Raw genomic sequence first — 12,437 nt, forward strand, 5'->3', positions numbered from 1 at the left:
AACTTAATTTCTGCTGGATCTGTTCCTAGCACTGACGTCGGAAGGTTTCAGCATCTACAGAAGTACCTGCAGTCAGGAATGTGACGGTCCAACGTGGAGTGTGGCTTTTGTGTGCAGACCTGGGAACATCTGGGAAGCCAACTTAACTTCTATGACAGGTTCCTGGGAAGGTCCTTCAGCCATGGGAGAGAGGAGGAAGGTGGAGCTGGACTTGCTTATTCAGCTGGTGCCATGCAAGGGGCTGGAGGCTGGAGACAATTCTGATCAATGGATCAGGGACAACACGTACCTGAGTGCAAATATTCCCTGTGCTGCACTGCAAAGGGCACTGAAAGCTGAGACCTCACATGCCTTTTTCTCCCTCCCATCTCCCACTCTGAGATCTGAGATTTTTTAAATACTTCACTGTTTTAATTATTAAAAGTGGGTTATGTGCATTGGATGTGCATCTCAGAAAGAGGGAAGGAACCTATAAATTATATCATACCTCAATTTTACATGTCACATAATACTATATATTCTACTGGGTGAACTACTGTCAGAGTGAAAGTCAACCTCATTTGCAGCTAAAGATTTTTTCCCCAGACAGAAGTGAGAAAAGATTCAACACAAACTCCTGACCATTCAGTACTGCCTATGTCTACACTTTGATGTCAGAAACGCTTGAGGGCTGAGTCAGAATAGCTTTAGCTGCTTCTGTCATGTCCCACACATCAAAAAGACATGTAGGGGTTTGTTGCCCCATTATCCAATAATGTCAGCAAGACACTGGCACCTCAAAGTATTGCTGACCCCAAATGTGCTGGAACTCATGAGTCAGCTATGCAAAGTGCACATTTTAGCTAAAAGAAAGAAAAAAGCATTTATTTTTAAAGTCATGTGTTTGAGATTTTCCTCTATCTGGCCTTTGCTCAGTGTTTCTGAGTGCACTGCAGAGTACAGAGAAAGCCTTTGACAGACAAGAGGGCAGGAGCAGCCAGGCTACTGCTCCCACAGCTTTGCCCGAAACAGCCTGATCCACTCACATTCCAAAAGTTACTGGTCCAAACAGACTTGCATGAGTTTTGCCTGGGAGAAGGAGGAAGGTCTTACATGAGCTGCTCCCCACAGCAGTGATGCTACAACCCTGGAAAGGAGAATCATAGAATCATAGAATCTTAGAATATGCTGAGTTAGAAGGCATACATCAGGATTGAGTCCAACTCCTGGTCCTGCACAGGACATCCCAAGAATTCCACCATGTGCCTGAGAGCATTGTCCAAACACTTCTTGAGCTCTGCCAGGCTTGGTGCTGTGGCAACTTCTCTGGGGAGCCTGTTCCAGCACCCAAACACCCTCTGGGTGAAGAACCTTTTCCTAATATCCAGCCTAAACCTCCCTCACCTTCCTGCCATTCCCTTAAGTCCTGTGCTTTATCAGGAGGAGATGAAACACCGAAAGCTCCTTCACTGGCACAGACCCCAAGAAGGACATCACACTGCAGCACAGAACAACCGTGTGAGGCTGGGGGAGAGCAGGGCCAGGGCACCAGGGTGTGGGTGCACTTGCTCACAGGCATTGCATAGTGGAGGGGACCTGTGGGGCCTTTGCTGGGACTGCCAGAGCAGGGAAAGAGGCTTTGACACTCAAGAGGGTCAAAAAGCAGCACCGTCATAAAAGCTGTGCAAACAGCAGGAACATTTCTTTAATAAGTCTCCAGACAGATAAATCACAGCTTAAGGAGAGATTGCGGTGCTATTTATTAGTCATTTGTGCATGATTTTCTCACTCCATTGGTAGTGGAATTTCTTTTTTGGGTATTTAATTTTCATCAGAAATGATTTGTGTGCTGCACAGCGGTTCGTACCGACACCACTGCCCTGCACAGGCCCCTGTAACCAGCCACCTCCAGACAGCTCCAGCCTCCAAGAAAAGTGCTGACAGTGACCTCCTAAAGGAGATGCCCCAGTGATTATATGCATCAGCTTTCACATGTACCTTTCTTATTTTTCAGAGCTCTTAGGCTTCCTTGCATGGCTGAGCAACACCCACCAGGGAGCACACACTCCTTTGAGCTGGGTTCCCTATTTCCAGCTGTTTCCACATCCCAGTTGCACACTGGAAAACAACATGCTGGGTGGTAATGGGTGACAAGGCACAGAATGAGAGAGTTAAAAGGCTGGTGTAAGGAAGACAGGAATCATTAAACACAAACAAATGACTTTCTAGAAGACTGAGTTAAATGCCACCGCAATTTGTACCTGCTGTTAATACAATGGGTAAAGTCAAAGCTGAATTTTCTTCCTGTACGCAACATCCAGAATAAAACAGTGACAGGACTAAAGTGACAGTGCAGAAGCTCTAGAGCAGTTTTTGTTTAAGAGGACAGACCTTGCTACTAGATGGTTTTCCAAAGCAAACATACCCAAGTTTTGGAGAAGTAGTTAGCTGTTTCTCAGAATACTCATTGTGGAATCCATTGATTGGTTTGACTGCTTATATTGTTGGGCAATTTTTACATTCCCACTAGCAAGAGGTAGCAAAGCAAGATCTTGCATGGTTGCCAGAAGTTTTCAAGATCTCCAGGACTAGCAACAGCAAAGATTGCATGGAATAGTTTAACTTGCTTACAAGGTAAAAATTACCTCTAATTCTTGTTTTTCTGATAGTTCAAGACATAATCACTCCTTCTCTCAAAGCTCCACTTCTCAGAAGCAGCTGTCAGCCAAAAGCGGACTTTGGAAGCCATTCATTGAGAAGCATGAGGAACCCCAGAGTAAGGCTTTGCACTCATGTAAAATCCACTTTTAACCTTATTCAGACACACAGAGAAATTCAGCCCCCAGTCTACTCCCTGCCCAAGTCCTTGAACTTGCAAGAAAGACTAGCAGATGTTCATTAGTGCATCAGTAACTAGAGAATTGGAGGCACTTGTCAACTCTGTGTGTGATGAATAAATGCTGGAAAGTTTCTGCTGGGGAATAGTATTGGTTTGGGGCCAACTGGATGCACTCAAAAAAAGTCTGAGGGGCAAGGGAGTTATGACCAGCAGTTCCACTTTGTTGCTCCTGTTATTCGTTTTAATTATAAGTGTTAGCCGCCAAACACCTGAGGGGATCTACCCCCTACCTAAACTTTACAAATAGCAAATATTTGGGTGAGATTAATGATCTTTTTGAGGTTTAATAAAGATTTGGCTGCTCGTGGATATGTGTATAATGTTCTCCTGCTCCCTGGCACCACAAGAGCCTGAGTGTCCCACTGACCCCACAGACCAAGAGCCAAGGAGAGCAAAGCTCACATGGGAGCACTGAAGGACCAACCTCACACAAGGTCATAAAATGCTTTCCAGACTTGTCTTCGGGCTTGCATTTACCTGGCAAGTCCAAGATGTTTTCCTTCCCTGCAAATACCCCTCCAGAGCCTGAGCTTACATCCAAAATCCAGCAAACATCCCCCACCTCTGGGTGGCTGTCACTCACACCAAGTAGTTCCTTTTAAAATAAAAGAGTTACTTTCCTCAGCATTGAACTATGCTGCATGTTTCCCAGGCTGGGCTGGGACTGCAAACAAGGTAACAATGCAAAGAAAACTTCTGAAATGTGCAAGGAAACAAAGGCTTGGTGGTGGAGAAACTGCTTCACTTTGGAAAACTCAAATACTTACACTGAAATGTGCAAGGAAACAAGGCTTGGTGGTGGAGAAACTGCTTCACTTTGAAAAATACTTACACACTTATTGGTAAAGTAATTCAAAAATGCAACACTGGCCCAGGAGGAGAAAAGCCAGTGCTTCTCCCCAGGCAGCTGTGTGAGCCAGAGCTCTGTCTGTACGTGGGAGTGAGTAGCTCTGTTCAGCCTGTTAGCAGAAAAACAGCAGAAAGTGATCTGCTGGAAGTCATCTCCACACACAGGCATGTGGACACACAGACACGCACACACAGAGCTCTGATATGTGCATCTGACTCAATCATAACTGGCAAACACAAGGGCTAGATATGCTTGAGAATGCTGCTTGACAAAACTATACCCCACAAAAGAGAACTTGGCTTCCCAGAGTAAAATAAAGCAGATAGTGGCCACATCTGGATTTCTTCTCACTCTCACGTCACTCTGCATTTCCTGCTTAGAACTGGGATCTCCCCAAGAGAGGTTTTTCTTGTGGTATTTCTATCTGGGACTGGACACACCACAAATCTCCTGAGAAGGCCTTTCCTTCCAAGATTCATGAGCTGGAGGCCCATGAAGCACAGATAGTTCAGGGAAGTGATCGACTGTGTGGATGCTTCCCAAGCTCTCAGCCTTTTGGGGGGTCTGGTAGCATTCACAGTGATAGAGGGTCCCCTCTCACCCCCTTCCCACCAGCAAGGACACTTGACATTACAACTGTGTGGAAAGCTCCTTACTCCAAAGCAGTACAAGGGTGACAAGAGTTGTGTCAGAGCAGGCAGGGCTGCCTGGCTGCTTCAAGGCCACACAGCAGGAACCTCACAGGTAATGCACCAAAGCAGAGAGACACCACCAGATCACCCACCTGCTGATTTCCATTCCCAGGGGACACCAGCTTAAATCTGTACTGGGAGGTGAGCAAAGTCCAGTGGGAGCCTCAGACCTTCCTTGGCAGGAAAAAAACCCCTCAGGTCAACATGAGCTCTTTACTCAAGTCAATTCTGGTCCAATCCAATCCAATTCTGGACCACTCTGTTGGTCTCTGAGTTTTCTGAAAAGGTAAAAAACACAACAAGCACTTTCAACAGCATTTAGTTGACTGTGTGACACTTAGGATCTCAGTTCCCTATCCGTAAAAAGAAGAGGGAGAGAGAAGCAGCAGCAGTTCCCAGCTTCCCTGGGATCTTGTGAAGATTAATGCATTAAAGAACGAAGTGCATCAAGATTCTCCATAGGAAAATCAAGTTAGGTCAGTGCAGCACTGAGGAGGAGTGTATTTCAACACAAGACTTGTGTTGTTGTGTTTTATTCCATGTTGATATTGTCCAAGCGAGGTTTGAAGGTCCAAGTTAAAGCAGAACAAATGCCTGTCTCTCTGTGCTCCAGAGGGGATTGCACAGCATGTGGGCACCTAGGAATGCTCTCAGGAACAGGAGGTTTGGAAACTATTGTGAAAACTGTGCTCAGGAAGAAGTGAAATCTACTGCATTCCCTGAAGAGCCTTTACTGCCAAACACTCAGAGTTCTCCTTGTGGACAGAGTGTGGTGGTTCCAGACTCTGACTCAAATGCAAAGACTGGAGCCACACAGTCTGAAAGGGCTCAGCCACCAGTGTCAAATGTGTTCCTCCTCTGCCTTGTGGCTTCAGGGTAGCTCACACTGAGCTCCCCAAACCCAGCAGGCACCTCCTGGCACAAACCTCCTGCAGGATTAAAGTTAGAGACCCCTTTGTTCTATAACCCCACTCCTCAAGCACACAACCTGAAGGCTTGTCTCTCCGTCTGTCCTGGAGGAAATCTCACCCTAACAGTGTGTTTTGGCACAGAATGCACTGCCCAGGGTCACATCACATGGGGACTGTGGTTTCATATTTTAGCATAGGACAGTGAGGCTTCCAGGAGCTCTCCTTTTCACACGAGGCAGCCGCTACTCCAGAAGTGTGGAGCCAGCTGGGAGCTGAATGCCCTCCAGTTCAATCTGCAGCATCATCCTGCATGTTTATTTTCCTTCTGGACCCATGAGATGCATATGCCTGAAAGAGGACCTTTCTCTCCAGGCAAGTTAATATTCTGTGTTAATAGAATTCATTCTAAGAGTTAAAAGTTAATTCTAAGAGTTAATTCTAAGAGTTAAAGAGTTAATTCTATCTATTCTACCATTCTTCTATTCTACCATTTCTCAGGCTCTATTAGGAAATGTTTACGATTATCATGAGCCTACCTGAAGAAAAGTGAGCTATTTCTATTTAAGCACTTATCCTAGACAACTCAGCTCAGGACACATTGCCTCTGAATCCTCATGCTGTGAAAACAGCCACCTCAAAGCTGAAGAAACCTTCCAGAGCGATTGCAGGTACCTTCAGACTAAAAGGCATTACTGGTACTTTCAGCTGGGTCAGAGTTTTCATTGTACCCCATCCCAATCAAGACTGATGTGCTTAGAAAAATGTTATGAGCCAGTGTTTTGCATCCCAGTGCAGTGCTAGGCCTACAAGCACTCCAGGATGAGACCAGCCCTAACTGCTGAGCTGCACAGCTTCCATTCATCCAGTTTGCCCAGAAGAGCTAGACAGAGTCCCTGCTTTCGTGCCATCACAGGCAGCTCATCCATCTAGACTTAAGATAATTCAAAGAAATGTAGCCAGCGCTTCCATCCTCCTCTGAATTACTGAGGTGTGCAAATATAAATCCAGGCAGGATGTTTGAGTGATGGCATCCTGGCACACCCTCAGTCTGCGGCACCTGTCACCCTTCATCCTTTGAACTATTATTTTAGATAGTGCAAAAAATTCCTAAGGTGAAATGCGATACTCCAGAGTCAGGGAAGAGCATGGAATGCTGAGGCTGGTGCCTCACTCCCTGTCTCAACCTCTCACTGGGGGTCCAGCTTCCACAAAGAAGCCTGGAAGGCACAAACTAAAGCAAGCAAGTACTGAAAATTCAAGCCAGTCTTTGGTCTAGCAGGAATCAAGTATCCTGGACACTGATCTGTGATTGTTTTATCCCTTTGCCTGGATCTGCTGAGCCTGAACCCCAAGGAAGTTTTGGATAATGGGGAAGAGCACACTGAAGATGTGTGCAAGAGGTAGAGGTAAGATCAGGAAATGCTGGTGCAGGTGTGGGAGTGAGCTTCAGATCTGCAATAAACTATAGTCAAAAAGAAAAATACTTTTCCTGCCTAGGGTGTACTGGAAAAGAAGTCAGGGGCATCAGGTGCTGCAAAAAAGAGATTCAGGTTAGACAGCAAGAAAATCTCTGTAAGGATAAGGGTAATGCAGACTGGGGGCAAGCTGCAGAATTACCTCATTAGAGCCATTTAAGCACGGGTCAGATGAATAAACACCTGTCTAGCACGAGCCAGGTGTTTTTGATCCTGCCTTCAGGTATAACTTCTTTAAGCCACTCTGATCTTTCAGGGTGTGGGAAAGGAGCTCAGGCAGTCATCTGGGACAGCTGTGAATCCCAGCCCTGGGCTGTCTCTGGGAGGATTGGGGATCTCAATAGGAAATCACCTTCTTGAGGTATCAGGGCTCCTCCTGCCAGCATTCTTGTCCTTCTGTCCAAGCTGGGCATGAATCCTGCCTTGTAGTAACTCCTGCACCTGGCTAAAACTGCTGTCAATGAAGATGTCTTTGACTTGTGGGGGGGGAAAATCAGGGAGATACAGGGAGTTAACATCAGTGAAAAACACTAAAGCTACTGTCACTGCTATGTAGGCAGTGCAGGCTTGTGGGGAAAGCTCACCAGCTCTGTGATGGGGTGGTGCTGGACTAGCATGTGGTAGATGAAATCAGCATGAATGCTTCCCCTGCTCCCCTCTTTCTTTTATTAGATATAACCCATTTCAAACCATATTCCCCAAGACCAATCAGTAAATGGTCATAAAATACCCACAAATGTTAAAAAAAAGTGTGGCATCAGTGCCTAGCATGGCAGTGGCTGGTGATGAGCAGGACCCAGTGTTTGCTGGGTGGCACCCGTGCCCTGCTCAGCACCCTGGCCACCCCTCACTTCTCTGCAGTGCCTCCCCTCTTACATTTGCATCTGCTGGAGTCTTGGCTAAAACTGAGTTCTTCGAAATTATGTAAACCCCCTTCCTTCTTGCTCAGCTGTGAGAAGCTGGAGGATTTTCAGCCAAGCTCTTCTCTACCACCTAGTGGGAAACAGAATTTTTCCTGCCACGATGAGCACAGAGCAGAGCAGGATCTCTGGTGTGATCCTGAGCAAGTCTTTTGCAGCCCATACCCACTGGGGATATCCCAGGGGCCCCAAAGGCCAGAGCAGCCCCAGAAATGGTTTCTTTCCTGACTCTCAGCAGCACCCTGGCTTATGGGCCAGAAAGACTTGTTGAGTGAAGTTGTGCCCTCCATTACTCACTGTTTCTAATGCAATTACAGACTGTCCAGGCCTATTTCCCAGTCAATCACCAAGAAAAAGGGCACCTAAATTTGCATCATCTCAATGCCTCTCAATGCAGCATCCACATACAAATAAACCAGAATTTTCCCCTCGTGCAGAAATTGTCCCATGTTTTCCTGCCTTCATCCACCCCAGACAAGGTTTGGGCATGAACCACAAGGTCCCATGCATCCTCCAGAGCTGTGTTTGACCCCACAGCACCCGAGCGCCTGCCGTCGGAGGAGCAGGGCTCTGGCCAGACTCCAGCGCAGGTAATTGCAGTCTGTGCACTGAAATTCCCCCTGCAGATGCAGCCGCCTTCATTTCCTGCCCTGAGCTGCAGGGTGGTGTTGCAGCCTGCTGTTAAACAGCTGCCACGGCTACCCAGAGGCGCTCGTACCTCGGCAGTGGGTGGGTTTGGCACGCTCCAAAGGAGGATGGGCAGAGAGCAGCCAACAAGGCTTGGGCTGCTGCTTGCCTCCCCACCTCCCCAGCATGGTTCAGGCACTGCTGGCTCCCTCTGCTCTTTCTCACACGGCCAAAATCTGGACAACACCTTCCCCTTTCCTGGTAAACAAGCGCCCACGGGGAAAGCTCGGCTTTCCCCCGGCAGCTGCCGAATGGGAGGAGGCAAAGGGTTAATGCGACCAGCGAGGGAGGGTTCTCCTGGCAAACTGGAGACCCCTGCGAGTTTTATGGGGAGGGCTCATGGGGGCGGAGGGACACGGCAGGGGGAAGAGAATTTGCTTTATGGCTTTGACAGGAACTCCCATCATGGTATAATTATGGAAGCGAGAAGTCTGTGTGTAATGAAGACCATATGCCGTGTTAAAACACACATGCACAAATATTAGGCTCCCATGAGGGCTGTGGGGGAGTTGGGGAGGGGATCAGGAAGGGGTGGGAGACCCAGCCCTCCCCCCAGTTCTCTTCACAGATCTTCCAGCCCAGCCCCAGCAAGGGCAGTGGGGTTGTGGAGCAGCTGAGGCATCCAGCACAGCCAAACACGGCTTGTTTGGGGTAAGAAACATCCGGTTTAAATAACATTGAGTGGAAGGAAGAACCTCGATGCCAAAAAAATGGGGTTTCATCCTGCATTGCTTCAGACAGCCTTAGCAAGGTTTTCTCCAGCAACAGTTTTTCTCCAGCTCCTGTTACGATTTTTCCCTTTCCTTTCAAACTATGTGCTCACTGCTCTTCCCGCAGTGGAAAACATCTGCACACAGCTGCCTGTGGAGGCGACCAGCCCTCCTCCTCGCCTGATCCAGCTGTGCTGGTGGGAGCAGCGGGAGCCACGCGACATCCCCAGGCAGCTCCTGGGCTGGGGAAGATGACTTCAGCAAGTACTAAGGCCACCCAGCTGCTGTTTGAAGTCCCCATGCCATCCTCTGCATCACCCCGCCTGCGCTTTATGATATGAAGCTTTCTCGGCTGTGGCATATTAACCTCTCCTTTCCTGATCTCACATGTCTTCTGCTTCCCACTCGCTGTCTTTATGGGTCCTTTTCGCTTCTTTGGGGCCGTTTCCTCCTTTGCTGGTCTCACACTTCCAAGGTTGCTTTGCTGCTCATTTTCTGCATCTGTCACCCTGCAAGCCCCTGTGACACCCATGCCCAGCAGCACACACTCACCTAACTCTCCACCTCAGGGAGCCATTCTCCATGTTAACCTTCACAGGGATGGACAGAAGCTGTCCTTCACAGGTCCTAAACCCACTTACTATGTCCAACCCCCCCCTTCCTTATCCATTCTTTTCCCTGCTGACAGGACAGACTCTGGCCTGGAGCAGATGATCCTGGTTTTCCCCACGCTGGACCATTTTCTCCCTGCTGATGGTGACTTTACTGGGAGTCCCTGGCAGCCAGCCTAGTTTGCTCTTCCAACTGTTTTGCCAGCCAAACAGGAGCTGTTGCTGTTGTGTACCAGGGCTGGAGGTGGGAGCTGTGCAGGGGGTGCTGTGGGCAGCAATGCCGCTCTCCTTGCCAGCAACAAGGGTGTCCAGCTGCAGGTCTGGCTGGGGCAAGCAGGGAATGCAAGGTTATGGGAAAGCAAAACTGATTCGCTCAACATAAGCTCTCCTTGCATTAAAGGAGGGAAACACATATCCCTCTGCCTCTCTGGTAGAAAAGAGGAGACAGGAAAAATCTCATTCCCTGTGGAAGAAATACCAGATGCAGAGGAGGATTATGTCAACTGGTTTCACTGGGACTGGCAATGTGCAGGAGGAAAGCCTATCATTTGCATTGTTCTTATCTTTCATACAGCCTCTATAAAAAATACTCTTTTCATTAATCTATGCATACACTATTGTCTGTCCTCCTAAAAAAAGTAGTTGCTTTCCACCACCCATTGATGCACTACAGATACAGGGAAGCACAGCTCCCAGAGCATTGCCAGGCAGTATTAGGTCAACCATCCCAGGAGGGAAGAGCCTGCATTTCCCAGGCATGAAAAGGGAATCCCTCCAAGACTGCAGCACAGAAAACACCTAGATGCATGCTGCAGCTAAAAGCATATTCATTTTAGAATATATCTGTCCTCCTCACTTTATCAGTCTAAGTTCTTCACGCACATTTCCCACCTGCATCTGCTCTGAGGCAGAGCAATCATGAGCATTCAGTGTCAGGACCAAAATCTTTAATTGTTGCTCTGATTAGAAGTATCCCCGACCACAGGGGTTAAAAGTTGCTGATACTCAGGACACATCCTCCTCAACCCTCACTACCCACACACAGTCAATCCTCTCCTCAGCTTCCAGAGATCGGCACAAGATGAGAAGCGGAGCCATCCCCAGACAGGCCCAACCAGCCCAGCTGTAATGCCGTGAATTTTCCAGGGTTCCTGCAAACTTTTATGTCCATTCTTACAGGGGAGAGCTGTCACGTGGAGGGGAGCTGCAGGTGTAGTGCCATGGCCTCCCTCCGCTGGGGACAGCAGGGCCGGGAGCAACCTCTTCTCCTGCAGTGTCCGCTGCGATCCGCGATTCCCGTCATGCACAGTGTGTCATTTCCCATGAGTACCTGCCTGTTTCTGCCATCTGCCATGATTTATAGAAAATGGGCAGTGATTAATAGCCCAGTCAATGCCGAGTGAAGCCATTTTCTTTCATTTACCTGCTCCCTGACCTCCCCGCACAGTCCCAGACAGGGGCTGGGAAAGTGTATTAATCATGCACTTAAAACATATTTAAAAGGGGAGATTGGCTGGGAGCTTGGTGGTATTTATGGAGTCATTTTCTACAGAGGATGCAAGCTAATTGCCAGATAAAACAAATGGGCTCTTTGAAATGGAAATGAGTCACTTGGAGGTACTCAATGTGGTCCTTGAGTGATGCCCCAAAGCCACCCTCCTCCTGGGGCTCTGTCACCTACCTGAATCCAAGTCCCGTGGCAGCTGCAGCTCTCAGACAAAAAGGACGGGGGATGCTACACCAGCTCAGAGTGTGAGCATGGTGCTAAGAGATCCTTGGCACCAGAGAGGTCTGTGCTCCCACTGTAACATGGTCACAGCACTGGGGCAGGGGGCAGCAGGGGTACAGAGAGATCCTGCCAGGCTACAGTCCCCCTGAAGAGTTCCTGCAACAGAGAAAGGCTGTTTGGGGAAAAGACCTTGATTTTATGTGACTTGAGATGTATTACTAGAGCACACGGTGGCATTTGGCCCCTGTCTGGACCCACAATATTAACAGCCAGTAGGCAAGCTCCAGACACAAGGCAGGCTCTCGACACCATCTTTTATGAGCTCCAAGCAGCAGGACTGGGGCTCCCCATGCCTCAGCAGAAGCAGATAACTTTTGGGGGGATAAGTATTAGTGTCCCTTGCCTCCCCAAGCTCAGAACTAAAGCCCATGCTCACCTCTATCCTTTGTGGCACAGAGCCATGATGCCACATCTGGAGTGGCACCTCACAGAATCACAGAGCGGGCAAGGCTGGAAGAGACCACAGGAGGACACCTGGTCCAACCTCCCTGCTCAAGCAAGGCCACCCGAGAGCCACAAGGCACAAAATTGTGTCCAGACAGTTCTGGAGTATCTCCAGTGAGGAAGACTCCACAAATTCTCTGTGCAACCTTTTCCAGTGCTTGGTCACTGCATGATAAGGAAGCTCTTGCTTGTGTTCAGGTGGAACTGCATTTTCTTTCCTTGAGTTACAGCCTCAGGGAAGAACCATGTGAATTGTGTCCTGTCCAGTTTTACATGACCTCCCAGAAAATGCCACTGTGCCATGGGCCCCCAAGGACAGCTGGGGTTGACAGCAGTAAAAAGAAAATCCCCTGTCAAGCCGAACAAAATTATTGAATTATTCTCACCAGCCAGAGACCAAAGGTTTTTTGACAACTTAATTAACTGTGTTTGTAATGAATTTTTGGCCACATGCAACAGACTAATTATCA

General features: G+C 48.3%; 1 long non-coding RNA gene across 11 annotated transcripts in view; it reads right to left on the reverse strand.

Annotated features, from left to right (window-relative positions):
* LOC134552289 (uncharacterized) overlaps window positions 1-12,437 on the reverse strand; it is a 72,512-nt gene that overhangs the window by 9,184 nt on the left and 50,891 nt on the right. For 4 of the 11 annotated variants that reach the window (XR_010080818.1, XR_010080822.1, XR_010080819.1 and 1 more), the window contains exons 3-6: window positions 11,416-11,619; window positions 10,912-11,081; window positions 4,513-4,698; window positions 67-3,473 (exon numbers count right to left, since the gene is read on the reverse strand). This is a non-coding gene — a long non-coding RNA (uncharacterized LOC134552289). The remainder of the gene's footprint in view (window positions 1-66; window positions 3,474-4,512; window positions 4,699-10,911; window positions 11,082-11,415; window positions 11,620-12,437) is intronic. The other 7 variants (XR_010080828.1, XR_010080826.1, XR_010080827.1 and 4 more) reach the window with 5 other exon arrangements.

The sequence above is a fragment of the Prinia subflava genome, chromosome 6, assembly GCF_021018805.1.
Source record: "Prinia subflava isolate CZ2003 ecotype Zambia chromosome 6, Cam_Psub_1.2, whole genome shotgun sequence".
In the NCBI taxonomy this organism is placed as follows: Eukaryota; Metazoa; Chordata; class Aves; order Passeriformes; family Cisticolidae; genus Prinia; species Prinia subflava.